The following is a 25870-nucleotide window of genomic DNA, read 5'->3' as shown; positions in this document are numbered from 1 at the left end:
TCAAGACGCTCCTGCTCTCAGGAACACATTGTCATCTTTGTATCCAACCCTTTCTCCACCACAGCCCTGCCCTCCAGACACTCAGAAACAAGCCAGAGGGCTAAAACGAAAGGGCCGTGTCTGTTTTTAAGACCGTGTTAGGAGATGATCAATTGTTGATTTGGGCCGACGTGCAGATTGGCCCCTATGGATGAGGTACAATTTTATGAGGTAACACAGCCCACTGAAGAAATCATTCTAGCAGCCCACAGATAGATGAAAAGAACAGCAAGCTGTGCTGTGAGAAGCACTTTGTGTCTTGGGCAGTGTTTCGCTCTTTTTTGTACGTGGGTGGGTCGCTGTGAGTAGAAAGAAACTGGAGGCCTTCAACAACAGGAGAGTCAGGAGCCCTGGAGGTGTGGCCTGGTCAGTGCAGGCCTGCTAACCCACAAGTCAACTGAGCCAACAGGAGACAAAGATGAGGCTACCTGCTCCCAGAGGAGTTTCCCACCTCAGAACCCCTCAGAGGGTCACTATGAGCTGGAATCCACTAAGGCAGAGGGGATGGGGGAGCGGTTCCCCTGGGAAGGGAAGTCGGCAGGCACCGAGGAGCATCCCAAAAGGAGAAGGAAGGGATGGGGTGGAGAACGAAAGAAAGCGATGAAAACTTGAAATGAGATGCCCACGGATAGAGGCCTCTAGAAACAAGATCATGAATCAATGAAAGCAAAGAGTTTTGGGGAGGGTTTTTTGGGTGGGGGTGTCCTACAAAACATTAAACTTAAGTTATCTAAGGGGGAAGAGAAAAAAAGCAGCAGCTGTTGATTCTAAAGCTTACTTGAAAAAGATACTAGAATTAATGTCTGTGCAAACCTGATTTTGAATGTGCCCTTGACTCGGTAAAAGTCACAACTTCATTTTTTACCCACCCCCCTAAATGATACCCTTCCCTCCAAGAAAGGAGAAGGGAGGAAACGCTAACAGGCAGCCCCTGAGCTGGGCACTTTCATGTGGACGCTCTCTCCAAGTCCTGAGAATAAAACTGTGATCAGACAGGGAAACGGAGTCAGGGTAATGACCAGGGGTTGAGGTTAGGAGATGCTTTCCTTGAAATAGCTGACCATCAAGAATCAATATACTTTCTACTTGGGCTTCTCGGCAAAGCCCTACCCTGGACAACTGCATTTGCCTTAGAAAGTGAAGGCGAAGGCAAGGCAAAAAGAGGAACAGCACGGAGGAAACCGCGTTCTCCCGGAGAAGGCTCTAAAAAAGAAACGACATTTGTTTTTCTGGTAGGGCGCTTTCTTGCAGAACCTCTGGGGAGTGTTTCAAACGTCTCCAAAGGTTCACTTGTCCCCTAACCTTACGCGGAACGCGAAGGAAAAGTCGCCCGTGGCCAATGGAACCACCTGGGTGAGATTGAGATGTACGAATAAAGGCAGGGGCCGGCCTAATGTTGCAAGTGGTCGGGGAACGGATTACAAAACCTACGAAGCAACTTTAGCTCTTCCGTATAACCCTACAATGTACTTCCTGCCACGGGGCCGCTACCAACTAAATTCGGCTGCTTCCCCCCAGCCCCCCAAAGCTCCCTCGCGGTTCCCCAGTGCGCTTTAGAAGGCGTGCCGTGGGCTGGGTCCCTGCTCCAAATGCACCCAGGAGCCCGCAGAGGAGCTGAACTCCCAGGGAAGGGACCCCCTGACGGGCAAGACAGCCCGTGCCAAGGGACAGCTCTTGCCCGAGGTGCCAGGGCTGCGCCGCCCGAGGGCAGGGGATCGGGAAGAGTCTTGCTCTGGGGCACAGGCTAACAGGGCGCTTGCCCCATCGCTCGGCCCCGGACGCGCTCTTGCAGCGGCCCCTCGCGGCCAGGGCAGCGCCCGCACCGCGCTCGCGACAAGGGCCGCCCCGCGGCTTCCGAGTTCCCGCCCTCCCGCTTCCTCGCCGGCTTTCGCATCCCCTTCCGAGTGCCGGGGCCTGCGGGGGTGCGGAGCTCCGGGGAAGCGGCGGGGGCGCGCGCGGGGGGATAGCGGAGAGAAGAGGCCGGTGGGGGGGGGCGTCCTCTCTCCCCCGCGCCCCCTCGGAGCTGCTGCGAACCCAGCGCCAGCTCTCCCTCCCAGGGAGCTCCCCGGTGCCCCCGCCCGTGAACCCACCCCCAGCGGGACGCGCACGCCAAAACGCACCCGGCCCCGCCGGCTTCGGGGCGCAGTGCCGGGTCCGGGCGGCGCCTGTCAGCCCGCAGAGGAGCCCCCGCCGAGGCTGCCACCCGCCGAACAGGTGCGACCGCGCCGGGGCTGGCCACTCCGCCGCGCGGCGCCCAGCCCGCGCCCGGCACCCGGGAGCCGCTGCCCGCGGCGGGGCCCGGCGGGCGGAGCGCGGGGCTGGGGCGCGCAGCGGGCGGCGAATCCTCGGACCTAACGGCGGCGCCTAGCAGCCCGCGCGCCGGTGCCGTGGCCGAGCGGCCGCCGCGGGCCAAGTTTCCCGCAGCCGACGGCTTACCTCCGGGCCCGAGGGGCAGCGGCGGCAGGACGGGAGGCGCCCGGGATGCGCGGCTCCGAGCGCGTCACGCCGGGCAGGAGGGGACGGCGGAGGCAGGGCCGGGCAGCGGGGAGCCGGTGCGCTGGCAAGAGGAAGGCGCCGGCTGTCTTCAAGCCGAACGTGGGCTGACCGTGACGTCACAATGGCGCCGCCAGCCAATCGGGGTCCCCACGGGAGAATCAAGCGCTATGATGTCATGCGGCCCCGGAGCCAATGGCGAACCGATAGAACTTTCGTGATTGTAAATTCCGGACTCGCGGGCGGCGGGGAGCCGAGGCCGGGGTTGGTCCCCGCGGCTTCACGTGTCTCGGGGCCGATGCACGCCCCCTTTCTTCCGATTCAGCCTGCGCAATCGCAGCGGGGCAGCTCCCGGGCCCTGAACCGGCTTTGTGTGGCCGCGTGTGGGCGCCGCAGCCGGGCCGCCCACGCTGCCAACGAAATCCAGGTCTCTCGCGCGTTCCTGGAGCGGGCTCACTGCCCGCGGAGACCACCCTAGTCAGTCTCAAGTTCATTGCGCTGGGGCTGCAAGAAGGCGTAACGTCCTTGAGATGGATCACCGGGGATTCTTCTTAAGAATTCTTCGTCCTTGGAACTTCATTTCTCCTCTGGAAAGTATTCCACAGGGTTGAAAGGGAAGGGAAGGTGGAGTAAGTGACGTGTTTATAATTAATTACACAGACTTCTGGAACTTGAGACAAAAGGGCGGCGTCGGGACGCAAACAGGAGATTGACAGTTGGGCAATTCACGGCCTTCGCAGTCCTAGTGTCAGAGGTTTCCCCACCCAAAGCTCAATCGCCAGGAATGGTGCCTTTCTCCACTTGTACCCGTCTTGTCCCAAACAACCACTTAATGCAGGGAACTTTATGCTTTTCTATATTTACCATGGAAGTATTCATCATGTAAATCTTTGCATAAGCCTCATTTTTCTCCCACGGAGGAGCTGGTGGCTTCAAACGGCTGACCTTGTGGTTAGCACCATTAGCAAAACGCCAGCAGGGACCTCCCCTCCATAGGAGGCATCCACGTCTACAACTTATATACAAATTAGGCAATTTACACAGGCACAAATAATTGAGATTTTTGAGTCGATGACTATACCACGTTTGCCAGATGGTGCCCTAGATGTAGGAGTCCTTGGGGGTTCAAACTTCCACATGCCCAGCAACTGTGGCAAACCCAATGATCCAAGTCCACTCAATGGTGATCGACCTCCGTGAGAAAACAAGCAGCCTCTGAGAACCACCTGGTGGAGCACAGTGAGGTGACACACACACTATGGGCTGGTATGAACGACAATTGTCATTGCTGGGATGTTGGGGTAAACACTTCCCGGTCAGCTTTGTTACAACTGCAGATGCCAGCTGCTAAGTGCCCCAGTGGGCACATGCTACTACGCAGCTTCAGAACTTTCTGTCAAGGGGCATCCCTGCAGACTGGTGAAGGCGGTTGAAGAGATGGACAAGGTTTCTCCTTTAATCTTGCCGAAAATCCAAGGCCCAATCGGAACCAGTCTGTTACGCTACCCTAGTCTCTCTCCCTGGGTCTTAACATTGTTTTCATTTTTTCATATTTTAAAACCACACTCAATTTAAAAAAAATTATCCTCACCTATCAGTAAATTTTCAAAGATGTGGTAGGATCTCCGGAGTAATTATTCATTGCAGACTTTAAATGGATGCAAGTAAATCTGTAATCAGCCCCTGCTCGGCTGGTGTAGCAGTTACAAATCAGGCTGCTTATGGCAAGGTTAGTAGTTTGAAACCACCAGCTGTTCTTCAGGAAGAAAACGAGGCTTTCTACTCCCATAAAACAGTTACAGCCTCAGAAACCCACAGAGGCAGTTCTATCCTGTCGTTTAGGGTGAGCATGAGTCAGAATCGACTCGCCGGTCAGGTTTCTTCCCCCTTGTATGGACAATTAAAAGTTGACTAGCGCCCAGGCCAAGTGGAAAGGAAACCCTCAATGAACTAAGTGGATCCACCTCCTGGTGCAGGGCCAAGTGATGCTTCACTAGGTCGCTCATCCTGTCTATCGTACAAAAGGTCACCAGAAGGGGGAGCGACTCCACAGCAACCAACAACAAGGAAGCCATGTTATGCCACGGACGCTGCTATGTAAGTGGTTTTGGTTGCTCTCCCGCTCCATTTGTTTTTCATCCTGTTTCTTACTTTTCCCCCTTACTCTTTTATGTGTTGATCTCATGCAGCCGAGGGTTTCCATTTGCATGGCTGATCTCTGCTGGGAACACACGGAGATTAAACAAGGTTTATTTTTCTGTTCAGATCTCAGAGTCAGCACCGTCCTCCCACTATTATTACTTAGCTACTCTTTAATTCTTCGTTGTTGTTTCAAAATATGTACTGTCGTTTATCTCTATTGCTGTCCTTGAGTGTTCATTGGAGTTATTTTAGGCTACACTGTGATCTCTTGGAAGACACTGTGTCCAGTCAGTCATATTTTCCCAGTGGCTACCAGAATCTCTGGCAAATAGCAGTTGCATTGAATTATCAGTTGGACCAATGTGACCTATTCTGGATTGTCCAGTCTTCTCTACTTTCTTTCGGCTCATAAGTACCCAGCAGGGACTAGGAAAGCAAAGAGGCCTGCATCCTCACTTCACTACACCTAAGCTTCCTGCTGTTACATCTCCTCACAGCTTTAAATGCTATGTATATGGTGGGCTGCTAACCACAAGGTCAGCTGTTCAAAACCACCAGCTCGCACCATGGGACAAAGAGGAGGCTTTCTGCTATGGTACACGGTCCGAATGGTACTACCCAAACTCTACCCTGTCCTATGGAGTTGCTGAGTCAGCATCCACTGGAAGGCACTGAGTTTGGCTTGGGTTTATATGCTTTGCTGACACTCAGATGTACTTCTCAGGCCCATATCTTTCCCCTGAACTCAAGACTAACACCTCTTATTGCCCATTGGTGAACTTTCTACTTGATGTCTACAAGGCATCTCAAACAAAGCAGAACATGTAGTCCTTGATTTTAATCCCAAGTTCCTTCACCCATTTTCTTCCTCGGGTTTGTTGATGACAATTCTCTTCACCCATTTTCTCAATCCAAACACTTAAGAGTCATGCTTACCTTCTCTCTTACCTTCCATAACCAACACTGCAGCAAAACTATGCCTATTTGACCTTCAAAATATATCCAGGATCCCTTTACTTTTTGCTATCTCCACTATAACCACCTGGTCTACATTGCTGGAATTCTGTCTAATCATTTTGCAATCGCTTCCTCGTTGGCCTGTTATGCTTCTACGGGTCACTTGCAACCCAGCAAGTAGAATAAATAAGCCTCTTCAAAGCAAAGCCACGTCAAATCACTGGCTTTTCAATATGCTCTATCAACTGTTCAGTAAACGTCACAATCCTTGCATGTGGCCCTGTGAACGTTTCTAAAGGTACCCTGCCTTGTACTCACAATGGTTTCCTTCTTGTGCCCTGAACTGCCCCTGGGCCTTTGCACTTACTGTTCTCCCAAGCCTAGAATGCTCTAACCCTAAATCCCCAAGGCTTCATCTGCTCTTGTCATAGATACCACTCAGTGAGGTTTCCTTATTACTCCTTTTAAATGTGAAATATTTCCTTAACAATGCCCTGCAGTCTAGAAACCCTTTGCTTTGTTGTTGGTGTGGGTGCTTTATATAACCGCATTTATAACTGACATGCTATTGATGTACTTGTTCATGTGTGTTCTGTGCCCATAACATCATTGAAAGAGGAAAAGGGGTTCTTTTCATTGCTCTATCCTCAGCATTTAGAATATTGTCTAGTTTCTAAATATTGATTCAATGGACACATGAACAATGGAATGAATGGGTCAAGAGAAGGACTGGTGGTGTAATGGATGATGTGTTGGGTTGTTAACCACAAGCTCAGCAGTTCCAACCCACCAGCTGCTCCACAGACGAAAGATGAGATTTTGCTGGGTTGGTCATGACCTGTAGAAGAGTAATTGGCCAGTTTGGAGGTGATCACAGAATGATTAGAAACAGCTCATAGCAATATAGATCATGTGGTTATAGTGGAGACAGAAGGACTTTCTTCTGGTAAATAGTTACAGTCTCAGAAACTGATGGAGGCAGCTCCGCCTTGCCCTACAGGGTCACTGTGAGTCAGAATAGCCTCGATGGCAGTGAGTCTTATTCATTTTGAATGAATGGGTAATGGAAATACACATCAGTAATATGGTTCAATAGTCTTTACATGGCGGAGACTTAAATGGAAGAGAAGCACAATAATTTTATAATTATATAATAATTATCTATTATGCAATTACATATGTTATTTTTCTATTTCCCATGATAAAGATGTTTCTTCTTCCTCTTTTTTGAAATGTTAAATCCTAAAAAATGAATGCCTTCCAGAAGAATATTTAATGTTTTACAAGTGCTAAAAATGAAGACTGTAACTAAAGTTACAATACCAAAGAATTATTAAGTTGTAAATCATTAAGATATCTTCCTCTTGATATACTATTTCTGAAATAACAACTGTGATGCAATCAAGTTTGATACCAATGTGTTGCCTCCTTATTATTTATACATTGCTAAGGCCTTTCTCATTTATCTTTCGACCAACGGAGATGAGAACAGGGAGCCACAGAAGGGCAAGGGTGGCGATGCGTACCCAAGCCCACACAGGAAGTTAGTGCAGGACGAAGATTTGAGTTCAGGTCAATGTGATCAAGTTCCTCAAGTACTGGCCATGCCCAAGATAAAGTCTTAAACCACGACAAATTCTCAATGTGGTTTTTCCCTTGCTGGTTACAAAAATAATACACTTTTTAAAAAAATTTCAAATGAGTTGCTTTACTCCAAGATGGTACAGAATTCTGGGCATCACAAAGACTGAAGAACAGTCCTGGCAGGCTCTGGACTAGGTTCACTCTGACCTCACAGACAGAAATGGCTGAGTTTGAAGAACTAAACATTGTATGATTTTTCTTCTTTTTTACAAAAGTTTATTCTTAAATGTGCAGCAGGCTCCAAGGCAACACTGCATTCTAACTCTAAGTGGCAACAAAAGTTCTAGCAGGGAATCCAGATGTCTACACAGGAGCGGAATCAAGGGCCATCACTGCCTCAGCCACCAAGAACAGCTGACTCTTTGCCAGATTTCTTAATTCCACCTGTGGCCAGGGGCCCCTTCCCCGCGGCCTTCGCCTTTGGTGCCTTGGGTTTCTCTTGTTCTTCCTTCTGTCTCTGCTGGGAAAGCCTTCTCTTTCTGTCCATCTCCTTGTTCGGCTTCTTGGCCTGTTTCAGGGGCTTCTTCTTGCCACCTTTGCGGACTGTGGCGCCTGCTGCCCCTTCCCCCCAAAAAGATACACTTTGTCATTGATTTATTTTATTCTGTAACATAGTAAAGAAGGGACGATGTCCAGGAACTAAACTAAAGCAGAGCTAATTAGCTGTGTTAAACTAGCAATGCAAAGAGGAGCAATGTGAGGCTTTTGTTTTAATCGGCTTTATTATTTTTAATAGATTTTATATTTTAGAACAGTGGTAGATGTGCAGGGAAACTTTACCGAGAGTGCGATTTTTCCAGAAGGCCCCTCGCATCCCAGCACACACACTGGTGGTATGATTTAAAATCTTCCCTGAGGGCGGTACATGTGTTACAACTGAGAAGCTGATATTGACACATCATGATTCAATCCACTCCATGGGTGACATTGGTGTTCATGCCTGTTTCGTACAGTTCTTATAGGTATTGAAGGAGCCCTGAGGGTATAGTAAGTTACCCACAGGGGGCTACTAACCACAAGGTCAGCTGTTTGAAATCACCAGTCACTCCTAGACCTTGGGAGAAAAATGAGACTTTCTGCTCACCTGAAGACATAGAGCCCTGGAACCACAGAGGCAGGTCTACTGGATCCTACCGGGTCACTATGAGCCAGAACAGACTCAGTGGCAGGGAGAGAGAGGTTATGATAAATGCATAATGTCACGCATTCACATTACTGTGTCATGGAGCACAGTTTCACTGTTTTGAGTCTAGTCTATTTCACCTATGTATCCTCCTCCGGAACCTCTCAGAGTTCCTGTTCTTATTGCTGTTAGTGCCTTTTCTGGAATGTCAGAGTTGAAATCTTACAATAGGTCAGGGGAAGCCAGTCCCTAACACATCATTACGGGTCCGGTAGGCGCAATTGTACAGCGATAGTAAGTAAAGATCATAGTAAAGTTATTGAGAGCATGAGAGATAGAAGTGAAGTATTGAAATAAATGGAGTCAGACACAATTAATAGTAGCATGCTCACCTCTGCCCCACATGATGGTCCATGTGGAGGGAGAGAGAGAGATTTAACACTAGCCCAGGCCTTTTATATTCTCTGGGGACTTGCAAGCCCCCTAATTACAGGTGAGGACATACATCACTGGAAGGGGCTGTCCTATGGGTAATACTGTAATGAGAGGGGGGTGGTCTAGGGATATACACGCAATAGGAAGGGGAGGGATTGGGGTTATACATGTGACAAGATGGACAGATCCTAGGTTTAGGATGGTGGCTTAACTTTGACCTATTCCCTAGATCTCCATAGGAACCATTATCAGTGGGGTGTAAATCCCACCTACTGGAACCAAATAGATGACTGCAGGCGGTAGTCATTGGTCATTGTCTTTAACAGCAGGGAATGGGGCCCGCTGCAGTCTGGCAACTCACAGGCCCTCAGGGAGAACCCCCCACAATAGGTCATTTTGTTTTGTTTTTCCAGACTGGCTTCTTTCACTTAGCATTATACATTTAGGATTGATGTGATGACAATATTTTTTATGTCTTCATAGCTTGATAATGAATTATTTTTTATATAAACAAAATATGTTTAAATGTATCTGTGTTCAGTGGATGAGTTCACACAAATTCTCTCAGAAATACATTTATCTTAATCTTGTTAGGGCCTTTACAAAAGGGGGGGAATACTTTATTTATTTGTGTGAACCTTAACAGGTTTATTGATACATAATCCACACATCGAACAATTCAATGGTTTAAACATATGAAAAGAGTTGTGTAATCATCACCATAGTTGATTTTAGAACAAAACCACATCCTTATTTTGGGCCATGGGGAGAAATAACTTTGAGGGCAGATACAATTTTAAACAAAACTCATCTTCCCAAATCACTGAAGCTTTTGAAGCTCATCGAAGTTCATGAGAATGCTGCCTCACACGAAAAGCCAAACAGTTTGCAGATGGATCATGCCTTTTAAGAAAAGGCGAGATGACTTCAACTATGAGCCAACATAAAAGAGACCATCAAACTTGATGAATGAAGACACTGTGGCCGACGTCCAGAAAATGGTGGAAGAAGACTGAAGAAACACTCATATTGGGATTTCACACCGTTCAGGATTTTCAAATTTCAGCAAGGTCCTTGGGTGCCAAAGGCATTGCAGAGCACAGTGCTCCAAGAGCTCGTCTTTCGTCAGGCTTTAAGCAAGATCACAGCTCATAAAGATTGCACAGAGCGAGCAGTAAGGAGAGACAAGTCTTGGATGTAACCCACAGCAAGTTGTCATCCTAACTGGCTTCCAAGGAGATTTGTGGGTTTTTTATATTGAGAGGAAAGAAAGAGATCACCCCAGAAAGCTAATGCGACTGGTTTGGAGATTCCTCACGGGTCGTGTTGACAGATTTTCTCAAAGCACACAAGATGATCAGGAAGGCTTATTGTGAAACTGCTTTCAGAAAATCAAAAGCTGATTTGATGAGAAAAAGGCCAAGAAAGGTTTTTTGTTGGTTTTTTTTACATCAAGACTTGCTTTATTCTTAAAGAGGAGCAAAAGCCATCCTAGGAGAATTTAATTGAGAACCCTGACCTTATCCACCCTACCTTCCTGATCTTGACCCTTCAGACATTTTGTTCCCCAAACTCAACATTTCAAAAGAGCACAATTTGAGAGTCCTTGAGGATGGCAAGGCTGCCATGTTGGCACCATGTAAGTCTAAGAGTGTACAATGCTTCCCAGAAGGGATAGAGAGACGGAACAGCACCTTCAGAAGTATATAGACCTAACTGGAGGACAGTCTGAGAAGCAATAGGTTCAAGTTTTGATTGTTTTTTTTTTAGCACAGGCTTTCATAATTTTACAGCGCTACTTTTGAACTTAACCTAATATAATGTTGAACATGCTTTCTTATGTTTTATTTGCATCTTTGTGTCCACCAGCTTTGGTGAAATGCCTTCCAAGACCTTTTGTCTGTTTTGTAATTGAGTCATTTGTTTTCTTATGGCTAGATTTACCAGTATGATCCAGATAGCAAGGTCCACAGTTTAAGAGTTCTTTGCATAACCTGGATACAAATGGTGATTGGTGACTTTTTTTAAAATCATTTTGTTGGGGGCTCGTACAACTCTTATCACAATCCATACATCCATCCATTGTGTCAAGCACATTTGTACATTGGTTGCCATCATCATTCTCAAAACATTTTCCCCCTCCCTCTCCCACTCTCCCTCCCTCATGAACCCTTGATAATTTAGAAACTATTTTTCATGTCTTATACTGTCTGTTGTCTCCCTTCACCCACTTTTCTGCTGTCCGTTCCCCAGGGAGAGATTTCTATGTAGATCGTTGTGATCGGTTTCCCCTTTCTCCCCCACCTTCCCCTTCTGGTATCGCTACTTTTATTATTGGTCCTGAGGGGGTTTATCTGTCCTGGATTCCCATGGTGACTATTTTTAATTATATAGATGTTGTCAAATCTTTTCTCCCAGGCTGTGGATTCAGCGGTGTGTTTTGTTGTTGTTGCTGGTAAGTGGTGTATTGTTATTGCAGGGAAGTCGCATGTTTGGGAAGTGTTTTGTAAGTTCTTTGGAGCTGGAGATATAATGCAGATTGTGTTTCTGCCCCGGTTCTAGTATCACACCACAAATTATTTAGAAATTTGCCCCAAGTCTTACTCAGTCAGGTGCTCAGGCAGAACCAGTATGTACTGAAAGATGTTGCTTAAACCAGTATGAACCGAAAGATATTGCTTAAACTAGTATGAACCGAAAGCTAATTGCTTAAACAAAGCAAGGGGTGGGTGAATAGTTGAGAATCAGGAAAGGTGTGCCTCCGGGCCGTACGCCTTCACCATCCGCATTTGATCTGCATGCTGAGCAATAATCCAAGACACTGGACTGTGTGACAAAGAACAAGGCATTGGGATTGAAGGAAGACTCTTTAACAACTGTAATATTCAGATGACAGAATCTGGCTCGTTTGAAGAGAAATTGACCGATGAGGATAAAAGACTACACCCTTCACTATGAATTATGCCTTAACATAAACAAAAGTCCTCACAACAGGACGAATAAGCAAAATCATTTTCAATGGAAGGTTTACGTTGTCAAGGATTGAACTTTAATCCATAATCAGTGTTCACTGAAGGAGTCATCCAATCGAAAGAAGTATTGCTTTGGGCAAATCTGCTGCAAAAGATCTCTTGAAAGTGTTAAAGAAGAAAGCACTCAGGTGCACCCGGATCCAAACCATATTTACAGCAGCCTCGTATGCAGGGAAAGCTGGACAATAAATTAGACCACAAAAAATATCAGTGCATTTAAATTGTGTTGGCAAAGAATATTAAGTGCATCGTGGGCTGCCAGCAGAACGAACAAATCTGCTTGGAAGTACAGCTAGTATGCTCCTTAGACTTGAGAATGGGGAGCGTTCATCTTCTACTTGGAGCACATGACGGGGGATCTAGTCCCTGGCAAAGGGTGTGATGCTTAGTAGAGGCCAGCAAAAAAGAGAAAGCCTGTCAACAGATGGACTGTCATAGTAGCTGCGACAAGGGGCTCACGTGTCACAGGACGAGACAGTGTCTCCTTCTGCTGTATGCTGTGAATCGGAACTGACTCCTGGACCCGGAACTGACTCCTGGACCCGGAACAGCAGCAGTGGCGGCAGCAATAGAACCCGGACTAAGCTGGACTCAGAAGCACGGCGCAGGTGATGTCTTAGCTAGCCGCATACTGTGTCATGAAAAGCCTTGTTTTTGTGCCCTTGAAAGTGGAGCTGTTACACTAAGTAAAAAACAAAATTTCTTATCACAGACTTTTTTACTTTTTTTCAAAAGTGAATGTGGCATCTTAAGGCTCAAATGAAATTGGCGAAGTTTGCTTTGCACGTCAGTTATTTTTGCAAAGAATTGCTTAGTAGTTGATTGTTATTATTTTTTTACTTTTCCAATTCATGCACTCAGCCCGCCTTTGTTACAGAGGCATGCAGCAGAATGTCACCCACTACTTCACAGAATGAGTGAATACTGGTGAAGTAGACAACGAAGGCAAATCACATCCGTACTTATGCTTTTCAAAACAGAATCGGAGAGAATTGAAGTTTATTTACTTTACTTGTCAGAGCCATCAGGCATGCCTCGTTTTTTTTATAACTATGTCAACAGTCCAGTTATAAGCCGTTGCCTTTCCCGGTTGGCTTCCTCATATCAGAAAAACATGTACGTGCTTGTGAGGGGGTGGGGTCACAGTTGCCAAACCACAAGGAGGAGGTAGAGATCAAGGCAGGCCTCTCTGTAAGTAAAGCAAGCTGCTACTTTATCATTTAAAGGGGTTTATGGGGGAGGGACCCTCATGTCCTAACACCACTTCCCCCACCTCCCAGTCTCCAACCACCATGACCTCCTCACATCAATAAACATTTTTTTAGCACATGGAGCGGATCAAGTGCCTCTAACTTCCACTTTACTTGTTATCTTGAATTAAAGCATTACAGGTTATTATTGAAACCCAAGCACAAACATTATTGGGGTAGGAAAAACACACCCCCAAACACACTGTGCTTTCATTCACTAATGGATACTTTATTGGCTTAGCCAATTAAGAAGTTACTAAAGCTGTGAAAGTCTGAGAGCTGGGAGAATTGGATTTTGGTCAGATAATCAAGAAAAATTCCCAAGGAGTAGGAATAAAAGATGCCACGGTGCGTGCACAGGACAAGGCTGAAAGGACAGAATTCATTTTCAAGAAATAGTCACACATGATCTATTCACGTTTTAAATCATCCCCAATGCCTAGCAGGATATATCTTGAAGTCAGCGACGGCAAAATACATATTCATGGAATATGCTTTGGGGAACTGGCATGTGCTAGGATTTGAGATAATGAAATGAAAATACATGGTCAAGTACCCTGAGAAATGCAAACAAAATGCCAACACCTCAGTAGCGAAAATACGAATAATCACTTTCAAAACTGGATTAAGACAGAAGGCATGAATAGATCATTCACCAAAAATGACATCCAGGCGGCCAACGATATATTAAGAAAGGCTCATGATCACTGTTAGGCAGCTGGGACTGGGGGGGTCCATTGTGCATGCTCAGAGGTTTGAGCTTCGGCCAGGAAGGAGTGGTACACCTAGATGGGCGATTGTGTTTGTCTGGGTAGGGAAACATCCATAGAAACTCATATATGTATAAGAGTTTTACATAAAGAGTAAGTGTACATTTAAGAAAGCATCCCAACATAGTGCTGTCCGAGCCCATAAGTCCAACAAAGTCTGCTTCTTTTAATGTGAAAACCATTGCCCTTTGTTTTGACACCAATCTATAGAGTCCTCCCCAATCTCACAACATACACACACACACACACACCAACTTCAGGAGGCAAGCAGAATCAGTGGGCATGTAAGCATGTCAGCGTGGGCAGGGCACCCAGCTGCTCCAGCACCCAGAGCTGCATCGGAGTAGGTTCATGTGGCTTCTCCTCATGGATGTCTCACAGAAAGTAAGCCTTGCCAGCTGAAGCAGGGAACTATCTAAGGCAGCTGCACCCTGGTCCGACCATCAGAAAGCAAGAGACCCAAGAACAATAAAGGCAAGGCTCACCAAGCCATTTATCTCACTGCCCTTCAGTTAATCCCAAATGTGTTTATCGGCCAGGCTGGCACAATAAACCTTTCACTAGCTCAACAATGCACCTGGATTGACCCATGTGGGCCAGGTGAATTTAATTCAGTCAATGGGGTTGACCATTACTATCGACCATGCCTCCCAACTAGAGCGGGGAGCTGAAAAGCCAGAAGTTTGCTCTGGCACTCTCTCTCCCAGTGGCTTGGACACAGTGCAGCGGCTGGCTGCGGTCCCGTGCATTTGTGCCGCTTCTATCCTCTGTAAACTCACTTGGATCACAAACCAGGCTTCGGCATGAATTCTTTCTCAAGAGAAGCCAAGGACTGAGGTATATCTCTCCCATGAGAGACCTAACAATCACCAGCTGTAAGAGAAATGCATATTACAATAACCAAGGGATACCACCCTGTGGGAAGCAGAAAGGTTAGTCCCTGGGTTGTCTGTCTCCCCCCACCACCCACCCAAATTATATGCCAAACCTAAGGTGCTGCTTGCCAACACCTGGTCAATACTGTACACTTTAGGCTGCCATCTTGACTTTAGAGTCCACCGTCTTGTCACCTGTGTACCCCTAATGCCTCCCCTTCCTATTGTGTGTACAGCCCTAGCCTGTCCCATTCTGATGCATGTATACCTATTGGACAACCTCTTCCTATTACGATGTAATTAGGGGGACAAGCCTTGGTCGGAAATATATTCTCTCTGCGTGGCCCCGGCTGCTGAGATCGTGGCTGCCTGGGAGGTGAGCAATCCATGCCTTCTCTGGCCTGATGTCTCTTTCATTTTACCCCTCAGTTCCACAACCACCCCTTGGACCCGTCTGATGGTGGGGCTGGTACCCCACCCCACCCCACCTAGGCATTGATAGCAACTTAAACCCAAAACAACATGCTGGGGAAGATGTGGATAGATTGGAACACTCATACACTACTGGTGGGGTTGCAGGCTTGAATGGCCTCTACGGTAAACAGTATAGCATTTCCTTAAGCAAACACTGGCCTAGCAAACTTTCCCAAGAAATATAGAACATGAACAGATAAGTGCACCCCCTGTTTTTCATCGCGCCAACGACAACAGCAAAAAGAGGGAAGGCACCCAAATGCCGCCTGCCTGTGGAGGAATGGAAAAACCAACTCTGGTAAAGGCATGCAATGGAGTACAGTACATCATCTCCCAAAGCAGCGACGAAACTCAAACAACTCATGGATGGATTTGGAAACATGAGTCAATCTCGTAAAGACACGTGCTGTGTGAGACCACGATTACAAACGAAAAACAAAGGGCAATGGTTTTCACGTTAAAAGAAGCAGACTTTGAAGGTTGGGAGGGTGCAAGGAAGAGGGAACAATATAAAATAGATGACTGATGCACAAATGCAAAAAAAAAAAGTCACTTCAAAACCCTGGGATTTTCGATGCTGGAGAGGATTGAAAAAGGATGAAAAGAGCAGGCCCGTTGCACCGCCTACCTTGCTTCGTTTCTCAGGCCTCAATCTGTCACTTTTTCAAGCAGGCCTGCACCCCCTGACCTCGCTAAAATCAGTGCCGCCACTTTCATTGCCACTCGCGCAACCCTTGGACTACTTCATTCGTCGCGCTTAGAACCACTTGTCGTTGTGGCCCGTGTTCTCCGCCTTTCGCAATGCGCCCTGGCAGGCAGAAGTCGCGCGGCGGCCGGGTTGCCTAAGGCGCGCAGGGCGTGAAGTAGGCGCGCGGGGCTGTGATGAGCGAGCGTGCCCAACACGGAATCCAAAGACAAGGCCAATGTCGCGCGGGGAGGACGCGGATCCCGGTCTGGCGCGGGGCCACGTTCGCACATCGCGCTCTCGCTCCTGGGGCGGGGTGGGTGGCGGGGGCTACCCAGGAGGCGAGGGGCGCAGGCGCCGCTCCCGTTAGCCCCGGAGTCGGGATCGCAGCCTCCGGGGGTCGCCATCACTTCCGGCCCGACCCCCACCCCCTCCCCACAAGACCCCTCCCGCGCTCCGGGGCGTGGGGACCGTTAACTGTCCCCAGAGACGGGCTGGACCGGCCGCCCGGATGGCCGCTCCCCCGCCCGGCGCCCTTTGTCCCCGCCCCGCCCCGCTCCCCCGCAGCGGTCACCCCATTCATCCCGCGGCCGCACCCACCAATCACCACGCACCAACGGCGGCGCCTCTGGAGAGGGGGCGGGCCTCGCGGGGTGCGCGCTCGCCCGTCCCCGCCCCGAGCTCGAGCCCGAGCCCGGGCGGGGTCATTCCGGGCACAGTGGCCGCGGGGACGCCGAGGGGCTGCGGGGCAGGACCCGGCCCCGCGGAGTCGTGGGATCCCAGGGCCACGAGCACAGAGTGGAAAGTAGCCCTCGGCTCCGGGGGTCCCAAGCCCCTCTGATACACAGCCTAGTGTCCGGACTGGCCCGAGGGCCTTCAGGCATCCCGACACCCGGCTGGGCGAAAATGCGTGGAGTGGAAAAGTGGCGGAGAAATGTATCCCTCTGGGCAGCTGAGCCCCACCCAGTGCTGGGGATGGGCCTCTGGCGGAAAGCCGTAAAATGACTAATCTTTCGGTCTCTGCTAGAATCCGTGAATTGGCTCTGCCCTGCATTAGACTTTGCTAACACTTGTCCAGGCTGCTGGGACTGAGGCTCAAAGGTTGCTGCTGTTGAGGTGGAAGGGATGTCTGCGTTTTGTGTGATACTGAAACTGTTTCTCCAGGTATACTCCTAACTGCCTCTCCACCCCCGCCGCCAGCACTTCCAGAAACTCATGCACCAGGGAAGTAAATGAAACCTAATGGCTTCTCTTTGGGTTCCAAAGGTCACTTCACCTGCACCACCACCCCCAAAGGAACTTCCCAAACCTAAAACACCAGAAGTTTTTTTTAAAAATTTCATTGGGGCTCGTACAACTCATCACCATCCATCCATCCATCCATCCATCCATCCATCCATCCATCCATCCATCCATCCATCCATCTATCCATCCATTGTGTCAAGCACATTTGTACATTTGTTGCCATCATCATTCTCAAAACATTTTCTTTCTACGTGAGCAAAGATCAGAATTTTTATCACAAACTGCTGCTAAATATTTTCCATTCCCATTTAATCCCCTCCAATCTGCCAGAATAGATGTCATCCCCGGTTTTAGATATAGAAGGTGGCTCGGATTAAATAACCTGGTCAGAGTCACAGCTTGTCAGGAATCAAGTCTGAGTCTTCCAGATTTCTCGCAGAGGATGAAATCTCAGTGAATGGAAGGAGAAAAGGAAGCCGGTGCCTTGGGCAGTTTTAGTTAACGAAAACACCTCTAGTTAAATGCTTATACCTCTCGGAGACTGGTTTGCCTTTCCTGAGAAAAGGTAAGTACATAGTTTCCACTGCCAGAACTCTGAAGGAGTACCTGAGGTCCAGAAGTGGCAGGTCATAGGTGGGGTGATGCCTAGCCTGGTGTAGAACAAAACCCCGTTTGCCTGCCCAGCTGTTGGACGGCCGCCCAGGACGTGTTCAGGGATTTTAAGTTTCTCGGTGGCAATCTGAGTAGAGAGGAAGAGGGATGACAGACAGAATTAATTAGGTCACAGAATGCTTGTCTGAGGAGGGAAATTAAGAAGGTATCATCTAATTTAGATCAACATGATTGGATGTACCAGATTTTCTGAGCATGTTACCAAGCCACATACAAATAATCATTGGGAACTTTTTCCTGCCTGCTAGCAAAGACTGTCCATGGTTTATGAGTCTCCGCTGCAGGCCAGAGTGTTAGGGTCTCGTCCAGCGAGACCCTCACACAGTGACCGGAGGGGCAACGAACCTGGATGGGAAAAAGAAAGAGAGACATGGGGCAAGACAAGTGCTGCTGAAGCCCGTTTATTTTGCCAAAACTCTGGGTATATATTCACAACAGAGAAGGAAGTGGGAGGCACATATTCCTATGAAGCACACTGTGTAACAACCACACACTGTACAACAACCAATGAGCTACATGTTCCCAATAAGGTACAAAGGGTGCGCAACAGTACTGAAAGACGTCGTGGTGACGTACGGGTGAACTTGATCACTATGTTCCTAATATGGTATATCTGCAGTTCAAGGGGTGCTCAGTACTTTGACTAATGGCAACAAGGTCAGTTATCGGAACTGCTCATGCTACAGTAGCTTGGAATGTGGGGGCAAAGTTGGGCAGGAAACAAAGCCTTGCTGTCAGAAAGTGGCCAAGTTTCTGCTACGTGTCTGAGGCCAGGGTCTTTTTTTTTTTTAATTTTAACAATTTATTAGGGGCTCATACAATTCTTATCACAGTTCATACATATACATACATCAATTGTATAAAGCACATCCATTCATTCCCTGCCCCAATCATTCTCAAGGCATTTGCTCTCCACTTAAGCCCCTTGCATCAGGTTCTCTATTTTTTTCCCCTCCCTCCCCTTTCCCCCTCCCTCATGTGCCCTTGGTAATTTATACCTCGTTATTTTGTCATATCTTGCCCTATCCGGAGTCTCCCTTCCCCCCTTCTCTGCTGTCCCTCTCCCAGGGAAGAGGTCACATGTGGATCCTTGTAATCAGTTCCCCCTTTCCAACCCACTCACCCTCCACTCTCCCAGCATCGTCCCTCACACCCTTGGTCCTGAAGGTATCATCCACCCTGGATTCCCTGTACCTCCAGCCCTCATATGTACCAGTGTACAGCCTCTGCCCTATCCAGCCCTGCAAGGTAGAATTAGGATCATGGTAGTTAGGGGGAGGAAGCATCCAGGATCTGGGGGAAAGCTGTGTTCTTCATCGGTACTACCTCACACCCTAATTAACCCATTTCCTCTCCTGAACGCCTCTATGAGGGGATCTCCATTGGCCGACACTTGGGCCTTGGGTCTCCACTCTGCACTCCCCACTTCATTTAATATGGTATATATATACATATACATATACACATACATACACACACTTATATCGTTGTTTGTTTGTTTTTTGCATGATGAGGCCAGGGTCTTAATGGCTATCGGCTCCCAACACCAGAGTGATGTTGAATGTTAGACTGGGATTAGGGCTGAGTGGGGGAATTTCACGGGGTCGTGGAGGTCAAATGGAGCTGAAGGTCAGGAAGCCCTTTAAGGGGTTTTCTTCGCTAAGCTACCACAGTCACCCAGCACCCTTGTTTTCTACTGCTAGCAATCCCACCTGACAGTTTTGCTCCACGGGGCCTTCTTATTGGCTATAACTTTAAAAAATTAAATTAGATGAAGGGTTACTGAGCAGATCATAGTTTGATACTCAACAATCCGTACACATTCTGATTGAGCTTTCCATGGCAATCTCTCCCATGTACATTCCTTATCCTGCGTTTGTTTCCTGTTTCCATACTGCTTCTTTCCTACCTTCTGACCTTTGTCCTTGGGTAAATGCTGCCCGCATCCTATTTAATGGCTGTTTATTCTGTTGTGGACCTGAGTTCAGTTCCAGGCCTAAAAGGTAAGGGCCATCAGCTTGGGTTCCTACCAGGCTCTAAACCTGATCTCTTTTATGATTTTGAGTTTTGCTTCAGTTTTCTCCCACTCAATCTAAGACCTTCTTATGCATAGGTTCTCAACCCATGGGTCATGACACCTTTGGGGATCCAACGACCCTTTCACAGGGGCCCTCTAAGACCATCGGAAGACATATTTCCAATGGTCTTAGGAACTGAGACACCGTTCACACACATGCAGATACGCCCACATACTAGTACCCAGTGTGAAGACTGTTACCCATGCTACACCATGCTTCATGACAAAATATTCATTTATTTGTAATTAAAAATAAATATTCACAATATATAATTGTATATTATATTTGTGATGAATCACTATGCTTTTTTAAAAATTATGTTCAATTTGTAACAATGAAAATACATCCCGTCATGTCTATACTGGGCGGGTACAGAGAGGGTGGGGTGGAAAGAGAAACTGATTACAAGGGTCTACATATAACCCCCTCCCTGGGGGATGGAAAACAAAAAAGTGGGTGAAGGGAGACGTTGGACGCTGTAAGATATGACAAAATAATAAATTATCATGGATTCATGAGAGAGAAGGGAGCAGGGAGGGAGGGGAAAAAATTAGGAACTGTTGCCAGGGGCTTACCTGGAGAGAAAATGTGTTGAGAATGATGAGGGCAATGAATGTACAAATGTGCTTTACACAATTGATGTATATATGGATTGCAATGAGTTGTATGAGCTCCTAATAAAATGATTCTAAAAAATAATAAAAACAAAACAAAAAGATATAGACTGCTACCAAGGGCTCAAGTAGAAAGAAAATATTTGGAGAATGATGGTAGCAACAAATGTACAAATGTGCTTGACACGATGGATGGATATATGGATTGTGATGAGTTGTATGAGCCTCCAATAAAATGATTTTAAAAGAAAATACATCCTGTCATTGGGCCTCTATTCACGTACTCCCTCAACCCAAGAACACTTTGTTCTAATACTCCGGCACTCTGAGATGCTCACCTTCCCAACACAATCGCTGAAGACAAAGCAGATGCATAAGCAAATGTGAAGAAAGCTGCTGGTGCCTGCCTATTAAATGATGTATCCTCTGGGGTCTTAAAGGCTTGAAGAAGAAAAAACAAGCAGCCATCTAGCTGGGAAACAACAAAGCCCACATGGAAGAAGCACACCAGCCTGTGTGATCATGAGGTGTCGAAGGGATCAGGTATCAAGCATCAAAGGCCCAGAGCAAAAAATCATAATGTGAATGAGGGGGGAAGTGTGGAGTGGAAGCCCCAAACCAATATGCAAGCAATTGGACATCCCCCTTACAGAAGGGTTGTGGGGAGAAGACGAGCCAGTCAGGGTGCAGTGTAGCACTGATGAAACATACAGCTTTCATCTGGTTCTTTAATGCCACCCCCCACTATCATGACCCCAATTCTACCTTACAAATCTGGCTAGGCCAGAGCATTTTCATGGGTACAGATAAGAGCTGGAAACATAGGGAATATAGGACAGATACACTCCTCCGGACCAATATTGAGAGTGGCCATACTAGGAGGGTAAGGGGAAGGTGGGGGGAGAAAGGGGAAACTGATCACAATGATCTACCTATAACCCTCTCCCAGAGGGATGGACAACAGACAAGGGGGTGGGGGGAGACATCAGACAGTGCAAGACATGAAAAAATAATTTGTAAATTTTCAAAGGTTCATGAGGGAGGGAGGGAAGGAGGGGGCGGGAGGAAAATAAATGAGCTGATACCAAGGGCTCAAGTAGAGAGAAAATGCTTTGAAAACAATGATGGCAACAAATGTACAAATGTCCTTGAGACAATGGATGGATGTATGGATTGTGATAAGAGTTGTTCGAGTCCCAAATAAAATGATTTAAAATAAAAAGAAAATATATCCTCATATCAGATGTTTATATTATGATTCATAACAGGAGCAAAATTACAGTTATGAAGTAGCAATGAAAACTTATGGTAGAGGGTCACCACCACATGAGGAACTGTATTAAAAGGTCGCAGCATTAGGAAGGTTGAGATTCTCTTCAGAGCAGTTGGTGGTGGTAGCCGGGCACTATCTAGTTCTGGTCTCAGGGTGGTGGAGACTGATGTTTGTGTGGTTCAATAGTCCTTTGGACCCATTGTTTCTGTGTGTCTTCCCCTGGCTAGGATTTTTACTGAAGCAAATTGCCAGGCCTCACCCTCTAATAGTCACCAGGTAGGAGCCCTGTTGGCATAGTGGTTATGCATTAGGCTATTAGCCACGTGGTCAGTGGTTTGAAATCACCAGCCACTCCACTGGAAGAAGATGAGGCTCTCTATTCCCATAAATAGTTACAATCTTGGAAACTCACAGGGGCAGTTCTACCTGTCCTCTTGGGTCACAAGGAGTTGTGATCTACTTGAGGGCTTATGAGCAGTGAAATAGGTGCAAACCGACAAACCTTCATGATGAACTCCTTTCCATCACAGCACCAGGGATCTTTCCAACATCCTTTAATAGTTGTTCCCATTTGACTTAGTATAAAAGGGAGCTCTGGTGTCATGGAAGCATTAGACTGCAAATTGCAAGGTCAGTGGTTCAAACCCACCAGTCACTTCGAGGAAGAAAGATGAGGCTTCATACTCCTGCCAAGATGAGTGGCTCTGAGTTAGAATCAAGTTGATGGCAGTGAACTTGGGCTTTGGTATAAAGTCTCAAATCTTTACCATGGCATAACAAGCTGTATGAGCTGGGTTTGACTTGACCTGCTGTGTTCATGATTCACCACTGTCGAGACTGGCTCTCAACACTGCAACAACACTGCTTACCGCATTGTTTCCCAGAGACTAAACTCCTCACCCCATGTCTTGTGCATATGCTGACCCTCTGCCTGGTCACATCACTGCTTTGTCCCTATCTTCCCCCAGCTCACCTGTTTAGAACTCTGCTGAAAGTTGGCTCATCCGAGAAACTTCCCTCCTAAATAATACCATGCCATGCAATGCTTTACTTTCTTCCCCCACCACTTACCCAAACTTGTAATATATCATTATTTGTGTGATTTTCTTTCTTTTTTTTTTTACATTTTATTAGGGGCTCATACAACTCATCACAATCCATACATATACATACATCAATTGTATAAAGCACATCTGCACATTCCCTGCCCCAATCATTCTCAAAGCATTTGCTCTCCACTTAAGCCCTTTGTATCAAGTCCTCTTTTTTTCCCCTCCCTCCCCGCTCCCCCCTCCCTCATGTGCCCTTGGTAATTTATACATCGTTATTTTGTCATATCTTGCCCTATCCGGAGTCTCTCTTCACCCCCTTTTCTGCTGTCCCTCTCCCAGGGAGGAGGTCACATGTGGATCCTTGTAATCAGTTCCCCCTTTCCAACCCACTCTTCCTCCACTCTCCCAGCATCGCCCCTCACACCCTTGGTCCTGAAGGTATAATCCACCCTGAATTTCCTGTGCCTCCAGCCCCCATATGTACCAGTGTACAACCTCTGCCCTATCCAGCCCTGCAAGGTAAAATTCGGATCATGGTAGTTGGGGGGAGGAAGTATCCAGGATGTGGGGGAAAGCTGTGTTCTTCATGGGTACTACCTCGCACCCTAATTAACCCATCTCCTCTCCTAAACCCCTCTATGAGGGGATCTCCAGTGGCCGACACTTGGGCCTTGGGTCTCCACTCTGCACTTCCCCCTTCATTCAATATGGTATATATATATATACATACACACACACATATATATCTATTTGTTTTATTTTGCATGATGCCTTATACCTGGTCCCTTTGGCACCTCGTGATCGCACTAGCTGGTGTGCTTCTTCCATGTGAGCTTTTTTGCTTCTGAGCTAGATGGCCGCTTATTCACCTTCAAGCCTTTAAGACCCCAGACACTATATCTTTTGATAGCCGGGCACCATCAGCTTTCTTCACCGCATTTGCTTATGCACCCATTTGTCTTCAGCGATCCTATCATGGAGGTGTGCAGCCCATGATATGATTTTTTGTTCTTTGATGCCTGATAACTGATCCCTTTGGGACCACTTGATCACACAGGCTGGTGTGTTCTTCCATGTGGATTTTGTTGCTTCTGAGCTAGGTGGCCACTTGTTTATCTTCAAACCTTTAAGACCCCAGTCACTATCTCTTTTGATAGCCGGGCACCACCAGCTTTCTTCACCACATTTACTTGTTCACCCACTTTGACTTCAGCAGTTGTGTCGGGAGAGTGAGCATCATAGAGTTCCAATTTAATAAAAGACTGTATTCATGCATTGAGGGAGTGTTTGAGTAGAGGCCCAAGGTCCTTCTGCCACCTTAATACTTAATCTATAAATATAGACACATAGATCTATTTTCCCCATCCTCCTATATATATTTGCATGTACATGTCTTTGTCTAGACCTCCATAAATGCCCTTTGACTCCTAGCTCTTTCCTCCATCTCCCTTGACTTTCCTCCTGCCCTACTACCATGCTTCGTCACCACCTGGGCTACAGCTATACCTCTTCTCTATGCAACCTTACCCTTGATCATTCCCCACCAGGCCTGTCACTCCCCCCTCTCTACCATTTTGGGTCCCATGTTGTTCCCTTGTCCCTGTGTTTGTTAACACCACTTCCTTACCCCCCTATCTCCCCCACCCCAAGTCCCCCCGGAACTGTCGGTCCCGTTGTTTTTCCTCCAGATAGTTCATCCAGCCTGTCCTATTCAGACAGACCTGTTTGTGTGATTTTCTATTGTTCCTTCCTTCCCTGCCAGCTAAAGCTTAGAACAATTTGTACATTTATGTGCACAATGATCTGTATCAATGGCTGCTGATCTTATCTGTTTTCAAGTTCCACATGGGCATAGCTTTGCTTTATATGATATCTAATGCCTAGTGATAAGGTTGTGTCCTCTCTCCATATTTGTTCCATCAATGTGCAGCGAGCAAATCAACCGAGAAGTTGGATTATATGAAGAAGATTGTGACATCAGGATTGGGGGAAGGCTTATTAACAACCTGGGAAATGTAGATGACACAACCTTGTTTGTTGAAAGTGAGGAGGACTTGAAGCACTTGCCAGTGAAGGTCGGGATCATAGCCTTCTGTATGGATTTCAACCCAGTGCAAGGAAGATGATAATCCTCACAGCTGGACCAATAGGTAGCCTCATGATAAATGGAGAAAAGGTCGAAGTTGTCAAGGATTTTGTCTTACTTGGATCCACAATCAATTCTCATGGAAGCAGCAGTCAAGAGATCAATTGATCCATTGCTTTGGGTAAATCTGCTGCACGAGGCCTCTTTAGCTTATTGAACAACAAGGATGTCACTTTGAAGATTAAGGTGTGCCTGACCCAAGCCATGGTGTTCTCCACGAATGAAGAAGACTGGAGAAGAATCGATGCATTTGAAGTGTGGTGCTGGAGAAGAATATGGAAAGTATCATGGACTGCTGGAAGGACAAACTGTTCTGTATTGGAAGAAGTAAGACTAGAGTGCTCCTCGGAGGCAAGGCTGACAAGACTTCGTATTACACACTTTGGGCCTGTTGTCAGGAGAGACTGGTCTCTGGAGAAGACATGATGTGTACATTAAGATGGAAGCTGGTGACAAGAAGAAAGCCCTCGATGAGATGGATTGACGCAGCAACTGCGTGAATGGGCTCAGGCAGAGGAATAATTGTGAGGATGGCACAGGGCCATGCAGTGTTTCCTTCAGTTGTGCATAGGGCTGCTATGGGTGGGAACTGGGTCAATGGCACATAATAACAATGCTTAGCAAGCACATGATCAGAGCTCAGTAAGCTCTGATATTGTTGAATTAATGTTCCAGATCAGAAACGGGACCCACTAAGTCTAGAACACATGCTTACTGGGGAGGAATGGGAAATGGGCCGAGTGAGGTGGGATGGAGGCAAATCATGGGGCCAAAGAGGCACTTCTACCCTATCTGTAACACCATGCTGTTGAATATGGAAGCCACTTACCATTTGTGGCTACTGAGGTCTTGACTCAATGTGGCTAATGTG

General features: G+C 47.2%; 1 protein-coding gene and 1 pseudogene across 1 annotated transcript in view; one reads left to right on the top strand and one right to left on the bottom strand.

Annotated features, from left to right (window-relative positions):
- Window positions 1–2646, bottom strand: part of ELOVL5 (ELOVL fatty acid elongase 5) — a 77906-nt gene extending 75260 nt beyond the window's left edge. The window contains exon 1 of the mRNA XM_075554969.1: window positions 2476–2646. The gene's annotated coding sequence lies outside the window, so the exon portion shown is untranslated. The remainder of the gene's footprint in view (window positions 1–2475) is intronic.
- Window positions 2647–2656: 10 nt separating this feature from the next.
- The window catches only part of LOC142452472 (CDK-activating kinase assembly factor MAT1-like), a 45839-nt pseudogene continuing 22625 nt past the window's right edge, over window positions 2657–25870 (top strand).

Source organism: Tenrec ecaudatus, chromosome 7, assembly GCF_050624435.1.
Source record: "Tenrec ecaudatus isolate mTenEca1 chromosome 7, mTenEca1.hap1, whole genome shotgun sequence".
NCBI classification, from domain to species: domain Eukaryota; kingdom Metazoa; phylum Chordata; class Mammalia; order Afrosoricida; family Tenrecidae; genus Tenrec; species Tenrec ecaudatus.
The sequence above is the reverse complement of the archived record's forward strand: the minus strand, read 5'-3'. Positions and strand labels throughout refer to the sequence as shown.